The following is a 16,345-nucleotide window of genomic DNA, read 5'->3' as shown; positions in this document are numbered from 1 at the left end:
TAATTGTATCATACAATATCATATTATCCCACCTCCATTAAAAATTTTGTCAATCAGGCTAATTCAGGTGTTCAGGGAGTGTATTGCTTATGAAGTTTTCATAATAAAACTAATATTGTGATACTTACCTGAACACCTGAATGATTCCCACCCTCCTCCCCACTTCAGTTTGATAGTTAATGGTTCAATTGAAGAGGTAGGCCTTGGTGGCCAATATTTGCAGCAGCGTTGCCAACAGTAACACAGGTAACTCATACGACTAGATTTTACCTGCAGTGTTGGTAATGCTGACAGTTAAAATTACCCACTTAGTGGGTAAATATGTGGGGATATAGTGTGGGCTAGTCAGTGACCAGGGCTAATTCAGGTAAGTTTTACAATATTAGTTTTATTATGAAAACTTCATGCTTCAGACAGCCTGAGAGATGCTTGAACTGGGGACTTACGGATACATTTGCTTTGGTCTGTAGTATGTTGTAGTATTTCGATTGTTATTCGGGGAAAAATGAAAGCCTTTATACTAATGTAATCCTAATTCATGTCCTGTATTTTTATAATGATCAGTTTCCTTATCTTGCAGATAAGTTGTGACGCACCAAATGCAAACTTAGTCAGGGTCCTCAGAAATTGAAGTTGAAGAACAATAATTGTCAAAAAGAAGTGTATTTCTTGATCTTGTTTGGAACTTCTGAAGTAATTTAAAAAGATATTTAGGATGATCATTTGTATGTTTATGATACTGTTGTTGTGATGGTTAGTTTAACTCGTGAGGTTAGGAACTTTCTGTTTAGGTTTACTAACTCTCTTGGCATTAGAATTAAAAAAAACGAAATAATTTCCTCCACAAGGATACAATCTTCATCTGTCATATGAGAGTGCAGGCAGTCTCCAATCAAGTTAGACACATCAGTTCCTACAGTTTGTTGTTGTAGGTGGAAATCTAGCTGAGTCGGAATAATAAGTGACTGGCAGCATAACGTGTTGTTCCTACACAAATGCAAAGCTTTGATCTTTACATTAGGATATGACTTTCAGTGCAAGCTGTACTGGCTTTTTAACTTGTAAAACAAGGTACAGACCTGGACCCCGTTATTCACAAGGGACGTGTACTAGACACCCTCCCTGCGCAAATAGCTAAAAACCACAAGTACTTAAAACCTCTAAAACTGCTTAGAGCTGCCTATTTTGTTGGTTCAAACAAAAGAAAACCCTTCTAAAAAGGCTTATACATGAATATTTGTTCCGATACGTATACAAACCCTCGGTCCTTTAACAATAGGAAGGTTATCTTAGCGGCAGCTGAACCGTCGTAAGCTTAGAACTAGGGGTTCAGTAGTTAACTACTTGTCCGGCAGTGGCGGTCAGCTCGACTGCGAGGAGAGGAGTCACTTTGGGTTCAGCCACGCTGGTGGATAGACGTGCTGCTCGCTCTCTGCCCGCTTTGAAGTCGTTTATCTTGGTTTTCTGTGAAGGCTTTCTCTTTTTCTCTACTTAGTGTGCATTGTGCAAAGCTACGTAGGTACGTGTTTGTTTTGTGTATTCATACTGAAGTGATTTGCGAATTATTATGGATTCCCAATAGCCGGAGAGACCCCCTCGCCCTCCCATCAGTCACAGATTGTGCCCTGTGTGGGGAGGGGCCGTAAGTGTTGGGGGCCGTTCGGTCCTCTGTAGAGGTAGATCCTCATGAATGTGCACTTGGTGCCGAGGGCGAGAATGCTCTCGCACCGAGCCATGTGATGTTTTGCATTGTTTGGTCAGAGGAGCAGTGGGAGTGCTATGGGGAGGGAGGAAGAAACCACGTAAGCCAGCCAGGGAGTCATCGGAGGATCTCCGGGTACTCCTTGGTCACGGACATGTCTTCTTCTTTCTTACTCCCATCATTAGCTCCCTTGTAGGCTCCTTCCCCTTCGGGGAGGTGGGGTATCTCGCTCCTTCTCTCTCTCCAATCAGTGAGCATGGGGGTGGGGGCTAGTATCTCAAATGTTCAGTTTTGTATTCCGGGATCGTCCGTTCGCTCGGGGTGGGAAAACTGTCCCCCCCTTGGCGAGGGGAAACCCCCACCTACTAACCCGACTATGATTCTTCCTCAGACTGCTTGCCACGGGGGACGATCTCGGCCGGGCTGGTACTCGCTGGGGCTCCAGGGGACACTGAGTGTTCAGGGGCTGCTTAGCCATCTAGTGAGAGGGACCAGGCCGGTAACTCATGGTCCAACCCACTACCCACGACCACGACGGTATCCATGCTGGCTATGCTGCTCCACCCAGCACGCCTTGCTTGTTACCCTGACAGCTGCTGTTCAGCGCGCGGCTGCCAGAGGTGAAGAGGTATACTGTGATGCCGCCACCTGGTTTTGCCGCTATGCTCCAGCCCTGACTTGCGGTGTCCCAAGAAGCTCTCCTTTGACCTGCTCCCAGTACAGAGGATGCCACTGGTTCCTGACCCGCCTCTGTTCCTGAGATTTGCTTGCCGCTCCAGTACCCAGTTCCTGCCGTGGTGTGTGTCCCCACCCCAGGTCCTTCCGCTGGTACCATGGGTTGACGCGGATGGTCCCATACCGGCCGCGGGCTGAGGCGAGGAAGCGGTCCCCCTCGGTCACCTGGACCAGCCAAGCGGCGTGACGTGCCGTGGAGGACAGGCCTCGCTCCCACCGCGACAGCGGGATCTGCCAGTCCCTGACCCGCCGCTCCCACCGGGAGACCAGCAGCAGCTCTTCTGACGCTCGGGACAGTCACTGCTGTCTTGGTCCAAGCCGCTATCCCCGGGAGAGCCGCTGACCAGGCCTGCAGCTCGATCGCCACTGCGGGTTGGCGATCGCCTACAGCCGCCAGCACACTGGTCTGCCGGTGGGCAAGGGGGGGGGGGAGCGTCAAGGTCTACCTCTTTTTTTCTATCCCTACACCGGGGAAGAGTGAGGCGATCAGGAGTGATCACGAGGGGCGGGCGCGCTCCACGCGATCCCGCCACGACGCCCTACGAACCTGGCACGGTCCTAGGCACCGACCAGATCGTACGCGCAAGTGGCAGGAGGAAACAATGAGGGGTGTGTGTGGTTTCCTCTGTGGAAGGAGGAGGGTCTCGGGAGGGCGTTCACCACAGGACGCAGTCACTCCCGAGATCCAGAGGTCGTTCGCTGAGCTTGTTGCGTTGATTCATTCAGCACAATGACTCGGGGAAGGATCGCCACTCCCACCTTCCGAGCCTACATTGGGTTTGGAGCGTCTGGGGACCCAAAAAAGGAACCCAGGGCGACGGTGGGTCTGCGTGATTCAGCCTTGGCGACAGTGTGCGAACCAGGTGGATGCTCGTCTCCCGGATAGGAGGGTTCGCTTCCGGGGTCTGGCAGGTCGTCCAAGCTCCTTCCCCCACCTCTACCGCGACAGAGGGCACTTTTATGTGCCATCAGAGGACCTCCTGCCGCCCCCAAACAGGTAAACCCAGAGCTAAGCTAGGCTAATCCGGGGGTTTGTCTTCCTTCAGTAGCTCCTGTCGGAGAACCTCTGGTTCTCGCAGCAAAGAGGCACTTTGCTTTGGAATCTACCGCCATGGCGTATTCAAGCAGTCTCTTGGATAGACCTGTGGTCCCTCAACAGTGTCTAAAAGCCGCGGCCTCCTCGGGAAACATCACTCTGAAGGGGATCCGGCTTTTTGTGAAACTGTGCCAGTCTGGAGGTAGGGCTTATGTCCTCACCTGGCCCCACCAGACGGCTAACCTGTGGGCCAACCCTGGTTCTGAGGCCTAGGGACGCTGTCCTCACTCGAGTAACCAGGGCGGCTGGGGATAGAGGGGCGGCCTGGGTCTTCGCAACGGACCGGTGCGGAGTGCCTCCTATCTCTTCTCAGAGAGATGGTGGAACCGCTGCGGTGAACAGCAGCGCATGATGAAAGTGGACCGTTTAGTCCACCAGGCAGTCTCGAAGGTGGCTGGGCAACTCGACGACTGTGGCTAAGCCAAGAGTTTAGCTAGCGCTTACCTCTGCTGCTAAGACGATCGCTTAGTCGAAGCCAAGAGGAAAGACTCTGCCTTCGAACTTCGACGTAAGGAGCAACCGTAAACCAGCCCTCCTGCCCAGTCCTCCTTCTCTCGAAGAGGAACAGAAGAAGAAGTCAGAGAGGAGGGAAATTCTAGGGATGGCATTCCCCCTCACCTGCTGCGGAAGGGGGGGTGGGGGGTGTGCCTGGCGAGCCATGGGCAACATGGCAGCGCTACGGAGCGGAGACCTGGATAGTGGATGTCCTTCGGGAGGGAGGGATTTACTACCCTTTGAGTCTCGGCCACCCCACCCCTCACCTCCAACTGGTGCAAATATACAGACGTACGTTCCTGGTTCGGCCAGGACGTGGTGCTTCGGGTAGGAAGTAGAAGCCATGCTGAGCAAACGAGCTGTGGAGATCGTATGGGATCAGTTGCCGTGCTTCTACAGTCAACTTTTCCTGGTGGAAAAGTCCTCGGGGGGGCTGGCGCCCGGTGAATAGACTCTCTCCCCTGAAGTGATTCGTCAGTAGACTCGGTTCACGATGGAAAAACAGGCATGATCGGTGCCGATTCCATAGGGGAGAGCCTCGTAAAGAGGAGTGCCTCTTGCATTCCCCCCCCTCCCCCCCGAGATGTTGCTGTTTTCAGACGCATTGACCGGAGGGATGGGGCGCACACCCTGGAGGGAGTTGCTGGCTGAGGGTGTGTGGGAAAAACCATCACGACAAGCACCTTCACATCAAGTCCTGGACCTCCAAGGCAGCGTTTCTCGCTCTCCAAGAGTTTCAAGATCGTCTTGTGGGGACACCTCAGTGGTGTTGATGAGCAACAACACCACGGTAGTGGCGTACGTCAACAAACAGCGGGGCCTAGTGTCCCTTACCGTTTGCATCAGTTGACGTTGCAGGTGCACGAGTGGGCCGTGGTACACTCGGTAGAGCTGTCAGCCCGCTACATTCCAGGCAAGAGGAAGTGATAGCGGACAAGCCTTCAGCCGTCGGGATCAGGTGATAGGAACCGAGTGGTCCCTTCACCCAGACGTGGCGGAAAGGCTCTTCAACCTGTGGAGGCGTCAGTCGTGGATCTGTTCGCCACCGGCACAACAGAAAACTCCAGGTTTTCTACTCGGTTGTGCCAGACCATGGGCAGCTGAAGAGGACGCTCTTCAACACCTACAGGACAACCTCTTCGTGTAGCCTCCCACCCTGTTTCTGTCTGATTCGCAAGGTGATCAGCAGGGCGCTGGTCACCTTGAATCTTTTGGATGATCCTGGTGGGCACCCAAATGGCCTCAGGCTGTTGGTACCGGACCTGTGGCTATGCTGCCGAAAAGCACCGAGAGAGATTCCCCACTGGCACAACCTCCCATGCCAACCACACGTAGAATGGTACCACGTTCGGTGGGTCCCTGTCTTCACGGCTGGCTGTTATCCGCCATCTCTTGCGAGTGAGAGCTTTCTCGCAGCGCAGCAACAGAGAGGGCTGGCTACCTCAGACAGTCCTCTGCAGCTGCATACCAGGGGAAGGGTGGTCGTCTTCTGTGGTTTGGTGTTGAGACGGGGGTCTCTCTTCCTCTCAGAGCACTATTCAGCAGGTGGCGGATTTCTCGTTTTCCTTCGCCGAGAGAATCTCCTCTCTGTCTCAGCAGTTAAAGGATGCTTCGAGAGGTCTTGCCCACCCAGGGAACTGAGGTCCCCGGGGTGGGATGTGACTCTCATCCCTTAGGAGTTTGACTCAAAAGACCCTTCGAGCCACTCCGAGAGTCGTCAGACAGGGATCTGACCCTCAAGACCCTCTTCCTCCTGGGCCTGGCATCGGCGCAGATGAGTAGGGGCACTTCATGGTCTTTCCTTTGACGTTAAGCATTCCAGGGGATGGGGATCCGTGACGCTCAATTTCATCCCAAAACTTCGTAGCGAAGACTCGGAAATCCTTTGTCCCTGACGACTGGTTCGAGTCTTTCATGATCCCCTCCTGAAGGACTTCACTGATAATGATGCAGATGAGATGCTGCTTGTCCTGTGAGGGCGCAATTAAGGCGCTATCTGAAGAGAATCGACATCAGCCGAGTGTCGATGCTCTTCGTTAGCACCGGGGTTACCAAGAAAGAGGTTTCCAAGAAACACTCTTCTTTCTGGCTGCGTGAGGTGATCAGGAGGGCGTACGATACGGATGGTAGTGACGACACCGTTACCCTTCGTCCGAGAGCTCACGAAGTCAGAGGTACTTGGGTTCAAGAACTTCTCCATGGCGCAGGTTTCTGAAGGCGGGCAGGGGTTTTGGGCCAACCAAAACCACCTTCACTTCTTTCTACCTTCGGGATATACCCACAGGTCCTTGGACACCTTTTCCTTGGGACCCGTGGTGGCTGCTCAACATGTTGTGTAGTCTACCCAGCACCTGAGTGGACAGAAACGCATCGCATCCGTTGACGCATGAATGGACGATTGGAAAGAGTGTGTGACTTGCTTTTCTTACTCATTCGTTCTTCCTCCTCTACCTGTGGGCAGAGGGCCGCAGTCGTCACTACGCTGAACAGGAAGCAGATGCAGGTAAGCTACACAACTGAGCTCCATCCTATCCCTTTCAGTAGGATAGGAGTATTATCCACCACTCCCAACAAGGGGGGGAGTGGAGGCCAACAAGAGACAAACCCATGACTTATATTGGCTCTTGAAGTAGGAACTAGTTCTTGTGTATTTGCTATTTATAAGAGGTACGCTCGATTCCTCTTATAAATTTGGTTCCAGAAGTCTGGCCACTGATCCTGCGTGCACAACCCTGATCAGCTGGGCAGAGACTAGGCTCCCTCCCTTTGCTCTTATGACCAGGGAGGGAACCAAGGTCAGACAAACACCAGTCTGTTCATAAGACTCAGATTCCACCCACCAATAAGTGAGTCTTCCTATTGTTAAAGGACGAGGGTTTGTATACGTATCGGAACAAATAACATTTGTCGAAAATTGTATTTTTCCTAACTATACAAACCTGAGGTCCTTTACACATAGTCCCACCTCATGACCTCTCACATGCGTTTCCTGGGCCTAAAGCAAAGTGACTCCTCTCTCGCAGTTGAGCTGACCGCCAACTGCCGGACAAGTAGTTAACTACCGAACCTCCTTGTTCGAAGCTTACGACCGGTTCAGCTGCCGCTAAGTTACCTTCCTATTGTTAAAGGACCTCAGGTTTGTATAGTTAGGAAAAAATACAATTTTCGACAAATTGTTATTTTAAGAGTTATCACAAAAACTGCATTTTGTCATGAAACTTTTATCAAAATACAGTACTAATTAGTGAATCATTCTTGATGAAAAATACTGAAACAGGTAAATTTCCCACGCATAATGGGTAGATATGTTCCAAAGAGAAACCTACGAACTAGGTGAGTCTGCAAATCTTTCAGAATGCGAATACGGAGGTTCCACTGTACTGTAGTTAACTGGTGATGGTAGGGATGTGAGCCCTGCCCACCTGTCGGTATAAACTTACTTTACTTTCAGCTGCAGTCAAGTATAAACATCTCTGCCCGACTGACAGTTTAACTTACCATTTGTTCCTACACAAAATACAAACCTTGGTCTTTTACAATAGGAATTACTTATGGCATGGCTGGAACATGGCTGTTAAAACTCTTGAACAAGGTGGTTAGGCAGTAACTACAGTCCGGTAGGTGCGGGTGACCCACCTGCCCAGATGTAAACATTCCACTTTGCTTGCAGCTGTGTGATGCAGACGTGTTTCCATGAACTCTGCCTGACTGTCATTAAATTTGTTTTTCCTGGGGGGATCTTTTTCACGTGGTCTCAAATATTACATGAGAACTCATATGGAAGAAAAAACCATATACTCTCGGTACATGTCAAAGAAGTTTTTTCTCTCAAGTAATTTGAAAATTCACTGTGTTAAATGGTCCCTAGTATTCGGGGAAAAAATAAAGGAAGCAGAATTACCAGCTGAAAAGGTTGCAGGCCACCACAACGAGACTTTTAACATCAGTAGTCTCACAGATTCATAATATCTCCCAGAAAAAAATAGAAAAGATAAAAAAAGAAGCCAAGTGGAAAAAAAAGCAGGTGAACAACAGGAATATAAAAGTATTTGGAACAGAGAAGAAGAATGGATATTGATACAGGCAATGGAGTATGCCGAAGAAAAGTTCACAAGATAAAGAGGAAGATGTAACGAACGGCAGATATTCCATCACACTTCCCAAATAAAATTAGCATACCAAGAGCAAAGCTGACCACCCAAAAATCCAATTTCATCACCCAAAGCATTTCACAGAAGAGGAAATTGAAAAGATGAGGGAGGAAGTTAAGAACATGGTAAAAATCAACAAATGCCCCATTGAGGAGCCTTTGGGACTGCCAAGGGATAACATTGTGGTAACTACAGATCAAGTCCAGCAAAGATCAGCACTGTTGACGCCTCAGAGCACCTCAACCTCAAGGCAAACAAGACCTGATAGGAGACGCCAGGAAAGATAAGTGAGGACGGCGACACAGAACCATTGGGGTCTCCTTAATGCCTCCAACTCTTAATATTCCTCCCAGATGTTTTCGTACGAGTTTACTATTCCTCACTCATTTCTAAAAGGCAGTTCTTGTACTCCAATCAATTTGTCTGTGACAGGGCACTCTCCTCGTTCTTTTGATCAGGAGTAGCAGCCCAGTATGCTGAACTCCAGTCAGTTCTAGAGACTCAATCAGATTCCTCCCTCCAATAAGTGAGTCTTCCTATTGTAAAGGGGTAAATTGTATTTTGCCTAACCATACAAAACCTGAGGTCCTTTACACTAAGCCCACCTCATACCACCCCTCAATCTGAAACCTGGGCCAAAATGCAAATTGGAAATGTTTACTACCTGACGGTAGTTACTGCCTAACCCACCTTGTTTAAGATTTGAATGGCCATGTTTTAGCTTCACCATAAGAAATTCCTATTGTAAAGGACCTCAGGTTTGTATAGATGGGAGGAATACAATTTAATTTTAACAATTGTGATTTATCTCCGCAGTCGAGATTTAGCTACTGGCGCGAAGCTTCAATCAGTCTTGCCATCCCAGGGACCTCAGGTTGCCGGTGGCATGTGACTGTCATTTAGGATTCCTGTTTTCTGTTTTGCACTTGCCATTATGAGAATTGTCGGACAGAGATCTGACTCTTAAGACCATCTCTCGTGTCGCTCTGACCATGGCGAAGAGGATAAACAATATTCACGGGTCTCCTTTGATGCGAGCAATCAAGTGATGGGAATCAATGCCTTGAGACTCCATCTCAGTAAGGAGGAACGATCTGTTTGTTCCATTTGACAACATCTTTGAGGGTTGCGTGAGAGAGAGAGAGAGAGAGAGAGAGAGAGAGAGAGAGAGAGAGAGAGAGAGAGAGAGAGAGGGGGGGGGGGGGAGGGACGTAATTGGTGGATGGATGGTTAGCGGTTGGATTACTTGTTGGTGAGTTCTGGGTTGTCTGCTGGTGCGGTTGCCGTGTCAGTCAGAGAGTCAGTCTGTGATCAGAGCCTGTGGTGGAGAGTCAGTTTTTGTCAGCAGTCTTGAATATTATTGATGGTCAGTTGTTTTGTGTTTTTGAAGTTGTTGTTTGAATTATTGTTGATATTGTATGGTTGAAGGTTGATGTGCCTGTGTTGTTGAATTTGTTGTGCTTGTGAGTTCTGTTGTGTTGTACATGAGTTGTTTGAGTTGTGAGTTGTTGAGTGTTGTTGTTGGCGAGTTGTTGTGGTTCCTTGATGTTGTAGGTGGTGTATTGACTTGTTGTGTTGTTGTTGTTGTTGTAGTAATTGTTGTGATTGTTGTAGTGTCTTGTTTGTTATAGTTATTGTTAATTAGTTGTGTTGTTGTTGTCCTTGTTTGGTTGTTTGTGTATTGTGTTAAGATGGCCGTATCCAGCGGACAGTGCAGCTCCTCGCCCTGAGTGTGTCAAGTATATGGTAAGTACATGTGTTTTGAGTTTTTGTTTTTTTAGCTTGTGATCCTGCCACATCAGATGTTGTAGCAAGCTTCGAATCCATAAGCATCTGTTGCCAGGTTCAAGTCCTTTTTGATCCCCTCTTCCTTAGACTGTGTAGTCGATGACCCAGATCAATTGCTTCTTTGACCTATTAGGGTGCTGCGGTACTTTCCAAAAAGGCTCAGCATCTACAACCTGGATGTCGTTGACTTTTTACTAGTAGTAACTCGCCCAAGGAAGAAGTGGCTAAGGACGTGTCTTTCTGGCTTCATGAGACGATCGGAAGGAAGTATGTACTCTGCAACTGGTAATGACGATACCTGTGCACTGCCCGAGAGCTCACAAAGTTGATGGCTTGGTCCATCCCTCGAATTTCAGAAGTCTGACATTTGATCTCGCAGTTCCTATACTCCGATCAGTATGTCCTTGCTCTTTCAACCAGGAGTAGCAATCCAGGTGTGACAAATTCCAGTCAGTTCAAGGAGACTAACTTGGATTCCTCCATCCAACAAGTGAGTCCTAATGTAAAGGACCGATAGTTTGTATATTGTGTAGGAACAAATGATAATTTTTGAAAAGTAAATTGTATTTTCCCTAACCATGCAAACCTGAGGTCATGTACATTCCATTTATGTCCGCTTCATGCCACTCCTCAATCTGAAACCTGGACTGAAAGGCAAATTGGAATGGTTACATCTGGGCAGGCGGGCCTACCCGCTTACTGGAGGGTAGATATTGCCTAAACACATTGTTCAAGAGTTTTATCGGCCGTCTCCAGCTTCCCTGAAAGTAATTGCTAATATAAAGGACCTCAGGTTTGTATTGTTTTGAAAACTTACATTTTTTTTTTAAAATTGTAATATCTTCATATAATTTTCATAATTAAATACATTTTTTGTGATAAAACTATTAAAATAGCTGTGTATAATTGTTTTATAGGTTTTTTGGTCTTTGAACTATCAAAATAGGCAGGTATGAGCATTTTTAGAGGGGTGTCAAAGCATTCTGGAATTTAGCTATTCGTGGGGTGGTTGTGGCTACTTATCCCCACCGAATACCAGGTTGATTGCATTGTAGTGTGATATTTTTGCAATATGTAGACCCATGAATCATATGATAAGCCAGATGAGTGTAAGGTTGGTACTAAGCATGTGTGCCCTGCTACTACTTCTAAGCCTTGTAACCATTACCACTCGTTGATCGATGTCGATCCTCATTCTTTGCACGAAAAGCAGGGAGCATGATTTTAATCCAGAAAGTGTCTGCGATGAATGTCGTGACTGGTACCCTGTGCAATGGGTGAGGTTTTCGCAGAGGAAGAAGTACGTGAAAAAGGCTTCTAAGGTGTCATCTGATGGAACACTCCCTGACGACTCCCATGGTTACAGATCCTTTTGGTTCATTCCTATCTCCTGCAAAAACTCCCACACTTGTTGTCATTCCTACAAGAGTGATTTTCCCCTTCTCTTCATGTTTCATCAGTCGAAAGTTGCCTGGGGGGGGAATGGGAAGGTAGGATTTCTGCTTTGTGGTCTCTGTTTGTTTGGAGGGGGAGGAATCCCATTCTGAGTGAAGAGGGGCTTCTCCTACATACTAACTTTTGCAGGTGTTGGAGAAACCAAGGATCTTTGAGTGAGAGACTTGCTCTCTCTAGGTCTCTCGGGTGAGCCTTTGGTACACAGTTAGCTCAGCCACCTGAGGGCCTCTCAAGGCCCTCTGGTGACTGCTGCACCAGTCATTGTGATTACTGCCACAGTGACTGTGTCGATTGGATGGAGAACCACTTTTATGGCAGTGGTTCCTACAAACACCACGCCCATCGGTTGTGCGTCTGCGTTTCCACTGCCATCCTTCGGATGGGGCGATGCTTTCTTGCACTCCTTGATGAAGAAGCCAAAAGGTGTCATATTCGTCATCTGCTGCCGCCTCCCCACTTCTTCTTCCAAAGTTCACAAGCAGAGGTGCGCTGGTCTCCAAGGGGGCCATTGTCCCTGCTACTAGTTCCAGGAGGTCACGTTCCCAGACTAGTGTAGAGCCTACCTCTGCCTGAGTTTCCCCTGACATTCCAGTAGAGGGAGCAACTGATGTTTGCACCTCACATGATGCACCTCACATGACTTGGGAGCTCCAGGTGGGCGGACCTCCAAGGAGACCCACATCACCCCAGGTACTTGGGTTTTTTCAAAACCCCTAATCACCTCTACCAGTCCATGGGTTGGTGTAGTCTCTTCTACTACTGTGTGGGGTCCCACAGACCTCCACAACACCAGTATGTGAGAGAGTGAGTGCTAAGCATGAAGGTGCTGCCTCACCCCCTGCCAGTGCTTGCCCAAGTACACGGTCAGGGTCTAGCGCAGGTGTAGCTGGCTCATGACTCCGCTCAATTGGAGAAGCTTCGGGGAGGTCCCCCACACAGTCTTCTTTGCATGTAGAAGCCAGAGCCTTGAAAAAGACTGGAGCACATTAAGGGTACAGCCCAAGTGCACACCCAAAATTTTGCGATCGCTCTTCCCGGTTCAGCCCACGCCCACATTCACTCAAATGAGCCCACTTACCCGGGGGATAGATTCTGGGCATGATCACCTGAACCCATTCCCTCTCCTCGAGATAGCCCCTGCCCACGTTTGTTTGAGGGGGTTTGCTCTCCTAGCCCCTTGGAGTGATTGCTCTTGGCTTTCCTCTCCTGTCAGGGCTTTGGCTTCCAGCAGGTCCAAGAAAGGTGCTCAGCCCCTCTCACCTATCCCCTCTAGAAGGGATTGTGATTTGAATGTCATGACCAAACGCATCCCTCACATGAAGGCTTACATTCCGGGTTTGGTCCTTGATTTGACCCGGTCGTGTGCCCAAGTGGTCGAGAAGGGGCCTGGGGGTTCTGTTGAGGGTATCCCTCCTGCTGGGAGAGTAGCCCAGGAGGACCATGTTCTAGAAGGACCCAAAGGTTCTTTCCCACAGGACACAGGCACCCCTGAGCTGCAGGGGTACTCTCGTGGAAATTGTGTGACTGATACAGAGCAGAGACCTGGGTAGTGGATGTCCTTCGGGTTGGATACCAACTTCCCTTCAAGTCTCTGCTACCTCTCACCAAGCAGTCCATTCCATCTCCAGGCATACATTCCTGGTGCATGGAATGACCTTGCACTTGGGGGGGGGGAGGTGGAAGCAATCCTGAAGAGATGCATGACAGACTGGTCCCCAGGCTTTTACACCCGTCTTTCTTGCAGAGAAAGCGACAGGGTGTTGGAGACCAGTCATAGACCTCTCTCCCCTGAACCAATTCGTTCACCAGACTCGTTTCGCAATAGAAACAACACAATCTATGCTCACAACCATCAGTGAGTCCACCTTCATGCTTACGGTGAATCTGAGAGATGGACGTTTCCAAATACCGATCCATGGTCCTCTTGCAAGTATTTCCACTTTATCCTCATAGAGACGGTGTTCCCGTTCAGGGTGCTCTGTTTTGGGCTCTCAACCACTCCCCAGGTATTCACTTGAATGTTCACCATGAGGTATCTTGACAATTGGCTAGTCCTGGTGAGCTCTCGGTCTCAGTTGCTCCAGCACAAGGATCACCTTTCAAGTTTTGCCACAGAGTTGTGGTAAACTTTGAGAAGTTTGATCTCATACCCAAGCAGAGGATACAGTACCAGGGCATGCTGATAGATATGGCAGCAGTGAGAGTCTTCCCCTCAGTCTCGTGTATTGGCAGGTTCAGGGAGGCAGCACAGTTGTTCCTGTTTCAATCAACATGAGCAACCAGCTCAGCAGTGGCAAGTCGTTCTTGGTCACTTGTCGTCCCTGGAGAAGCTGGTCCCTCATGACCGGCTTCACCTTAGTTCCCTTCAGAGAAGGATGGAGTTCTGGTCTCTGGCAAGGGACTCCCCATGCCTTCCCATCCCCTCTTTCTCCCGGTGGAGAAAGTGAGGACAGGACTTAATCCCACGGTGGCTAGATATGACAGGAACCATTGGAATAGAAGGGTGGTGTCTACACACACACTAGAGATGCTTTTTGTTCTTGGATTCATAGACCGGGGAGGTAGGGTGCCCACCACCTGGAGTAGTTGCGTGATTTCAGGGTGTGGTGAGCCAGAATGACAGGAAACATCAATTCAAATCCTGGAGGATCATCGCCTTCTTCAAGTGGTTTTCAGGATCAAAATTTATATTTATATAATATACTATATACGTATATAAATATGAATATACTATATATATATATAATATATATATATATATAATAATCAATCTTGTGGTGCTGATGAGCAATCAGTACCCATTCATCAGTATACACCAGGTCCCCGGTGAGTTTATGGGCCTTGATTATTGGTGATCCAGTTTTATAGGGCACGTTGGTCTAGCTGCCGGCTGATAAGCATTGGGCGCTGTGATAAGCATTGTGCTCTACTGGTATTGGTGCTGAGCCCCAACTTAAGAGTGATGCCGATCTCCAGTTATCAGTGTCAATAAGCCTAGATAATGCTGAAAATTGCTTGATTTGCCATTTATCAACAATTTTACACGGATTTCAATTTGTCGCAAAATCATGGAATGAAACCTCCTGCCAACTAACTGGGGATTGGCTGGTTAGTTCATTAAGTAAGGAGTTCGGGGTGGGGGGTCGGGGGCTTGGGTGGGGGGGACTGGCTTTAACTTCAACTCTATTATGTTGGTGGTGTAAGTGTATGGAGTGGATGACTGCACACTCAGTCGGAGCTTTGTTAGTCCAGGCCACAGTTCCAGGGGACTGAGACTTGCCCAAACACCCAGACAATTACCGAAGATTTCCTCCGTATTTGGGGACTTCACGCAATGGGATAGAAACCAAACAGAGGACTGCGGTCGCTTCTGTTGGATCGTTTCTGGTAACCATGGAACAGTGATCGCAAGATTGCCTTCAACTTCCCATGGGACAATCTCGAGGCTTATGCCTTCCATCTGTTTGTCTGCCCCAATATTCGGGCGATCAACCTGGATGATTCTTGGTGGCTCCCAAGGGTGGCCAACATGCCAAGGGATATTCCCAGATTACTAGTTCCTAATGTTGAATATCTGATAAAACTAATGATACTAGCTGCACATAGAGAGGTATTGCCAAGGCTGTGGGAGGTCCTGTCACTTCACGGCTTGGAAAACTAATCCAGTGCCTCATGCAATGCGAGAGGTTTTCTTGTCGAAACTCCCATCAAAGAATTTCTTGGTATTACGTATTCATACCAGTGCAACTGAGTGCCAGGAGAAATGGGCCTAGTTCCTCCTGTGGTGGTGTCATCAAATGGGGTTGTCTCTGGGTAAGAGCTACTCTTTCATTCGTCCCTCTTCACCAAAAGAAAGCTTTTCTCTTCATCTTAGATTGTTGGCTACAGTCAGGGCAAGTTGTACATTCCTTATGTTCAACTGACTTGGGCCACTGATCTCCCATCCTCATGGGAGATCTACAGGCAGTCCTTGGTTATCGCTGGACTCAGGTAATGGCGATCCGGTTTTATGGCACTTGTCCAGCGCCATAAAATCGGCGATTTTTGGTGCCATAATGTGTTGATTTCCTGTTATCAGCACCTTAAGCTCCATAAATCACAGAGTTTCGGTTACTGGTCGATTTTTACTTATCATCCAAACCCCATCAGAACGGAGACCCCTGCAACGAATCATTCAGACAGAAATATGTTTCCAGTTGGGACTCCTTATTCATTCTTTCTGTTTACTGTCCGGTAGAACAGAAGTCTGTAGGTCATCTGCTCCATGACACCTGACCCATGGTCACTACAATGACTTTCAGACAAACTCGACCGTATTTGTCTTCTCTCCATATTTTTTTCTAATTTGTAAGGTGCTCATCAAACATTGTTCATTCTGAATGGAAAATAAATAGCTGAAGACTGCCTTTAACCCAACCTGCCAAATCTGCTTCCAAGGTAACGGAGATTAGTTCCTCCCTGACCCACCCTCCATGGTGCTAGGACACAAGAGCCGTTCCTCAAAGGTAGTACAATCTCTGTCCTTCATGGCTAAAAAGGACTATTCAGACTTTCATTGCAAGCATAGGACTTCTCGCCTTAGCAGCAACAGAAATTAGCTAGAAATAACTCTTTCCAGTCCTCTAAAACATTTCATGAATTGGAAGCGTTGTTTCGCGATCGCATGTCATTGATGGGACTTTTTTGTTGAAAGGTTCGGAGTCCAATCATGATCCCCTGTGCCTGGACTTTGCCAATTGTTGCAATCCAGATCAAGTTACTTTTGAAAACAGAAACTCAACCTCCTGACATGAACAAGGCCGTTTCTCCTGGTTTTTGCCAGAAAATCTGGATGGATGGTTTCTCTGCCAGCTGGCAACAACTGTCACCTGATAACAATATCTTTCTAATCTTTGGGGCTCTTTGCCCACAAATCCATGTTTT

At 48.3% G+C, this 16,345-nt stretch overlaps 1 protein-coding gene across 2 annotated transcripts in view; it reads left to right on the top strand.

Annotated features, from left to right (window-relative positions):
- LOC135204766 (gastrula zinc finger protein XlCGF57.1-like) overlaps positions 1-16,345 on the top strand; it is a 236,252-nt gene that overhangs the window by 35,594 nt on the left and 184,313 nt on the right. Inside the window, exon 2 of one of the 2 annotated variants that reach the window (XR_010312340.1) lies at positions 581-685. The exons of the other annotated variant lie outside the window; for it this stretch is intronic. The gene's annotated coding sequence lies outside the window, so the exon portion shown is untranslated. Of the gene's footprint in view, positions 1-580; positions 686-16,345 lie in introns of those variants that run through there. 2 annotated transcript variants of the gene reach the window in all.

This window comes from Macrobrachium nipponense, chromosome 47 (genome assembly GCF_015104395.2).
Source record: "Macrobrachium nipponense isolate FS-2020 chromosome 47, ASM1510439v2, whole genome shotgun sequence".
NCBI classification, from domain to species: Eukaryota; Metazoa; Arthropoda; class Malacostraca; order Decapoda; family Palaemonidae; genus Macrobrachium; species Macrobrachium nipponense.
The sequence above is the reverse complement of the archived record's forward strand: the minus strand, read 5'-3'. Positions and strand labels throughout refer to the sequence as shown.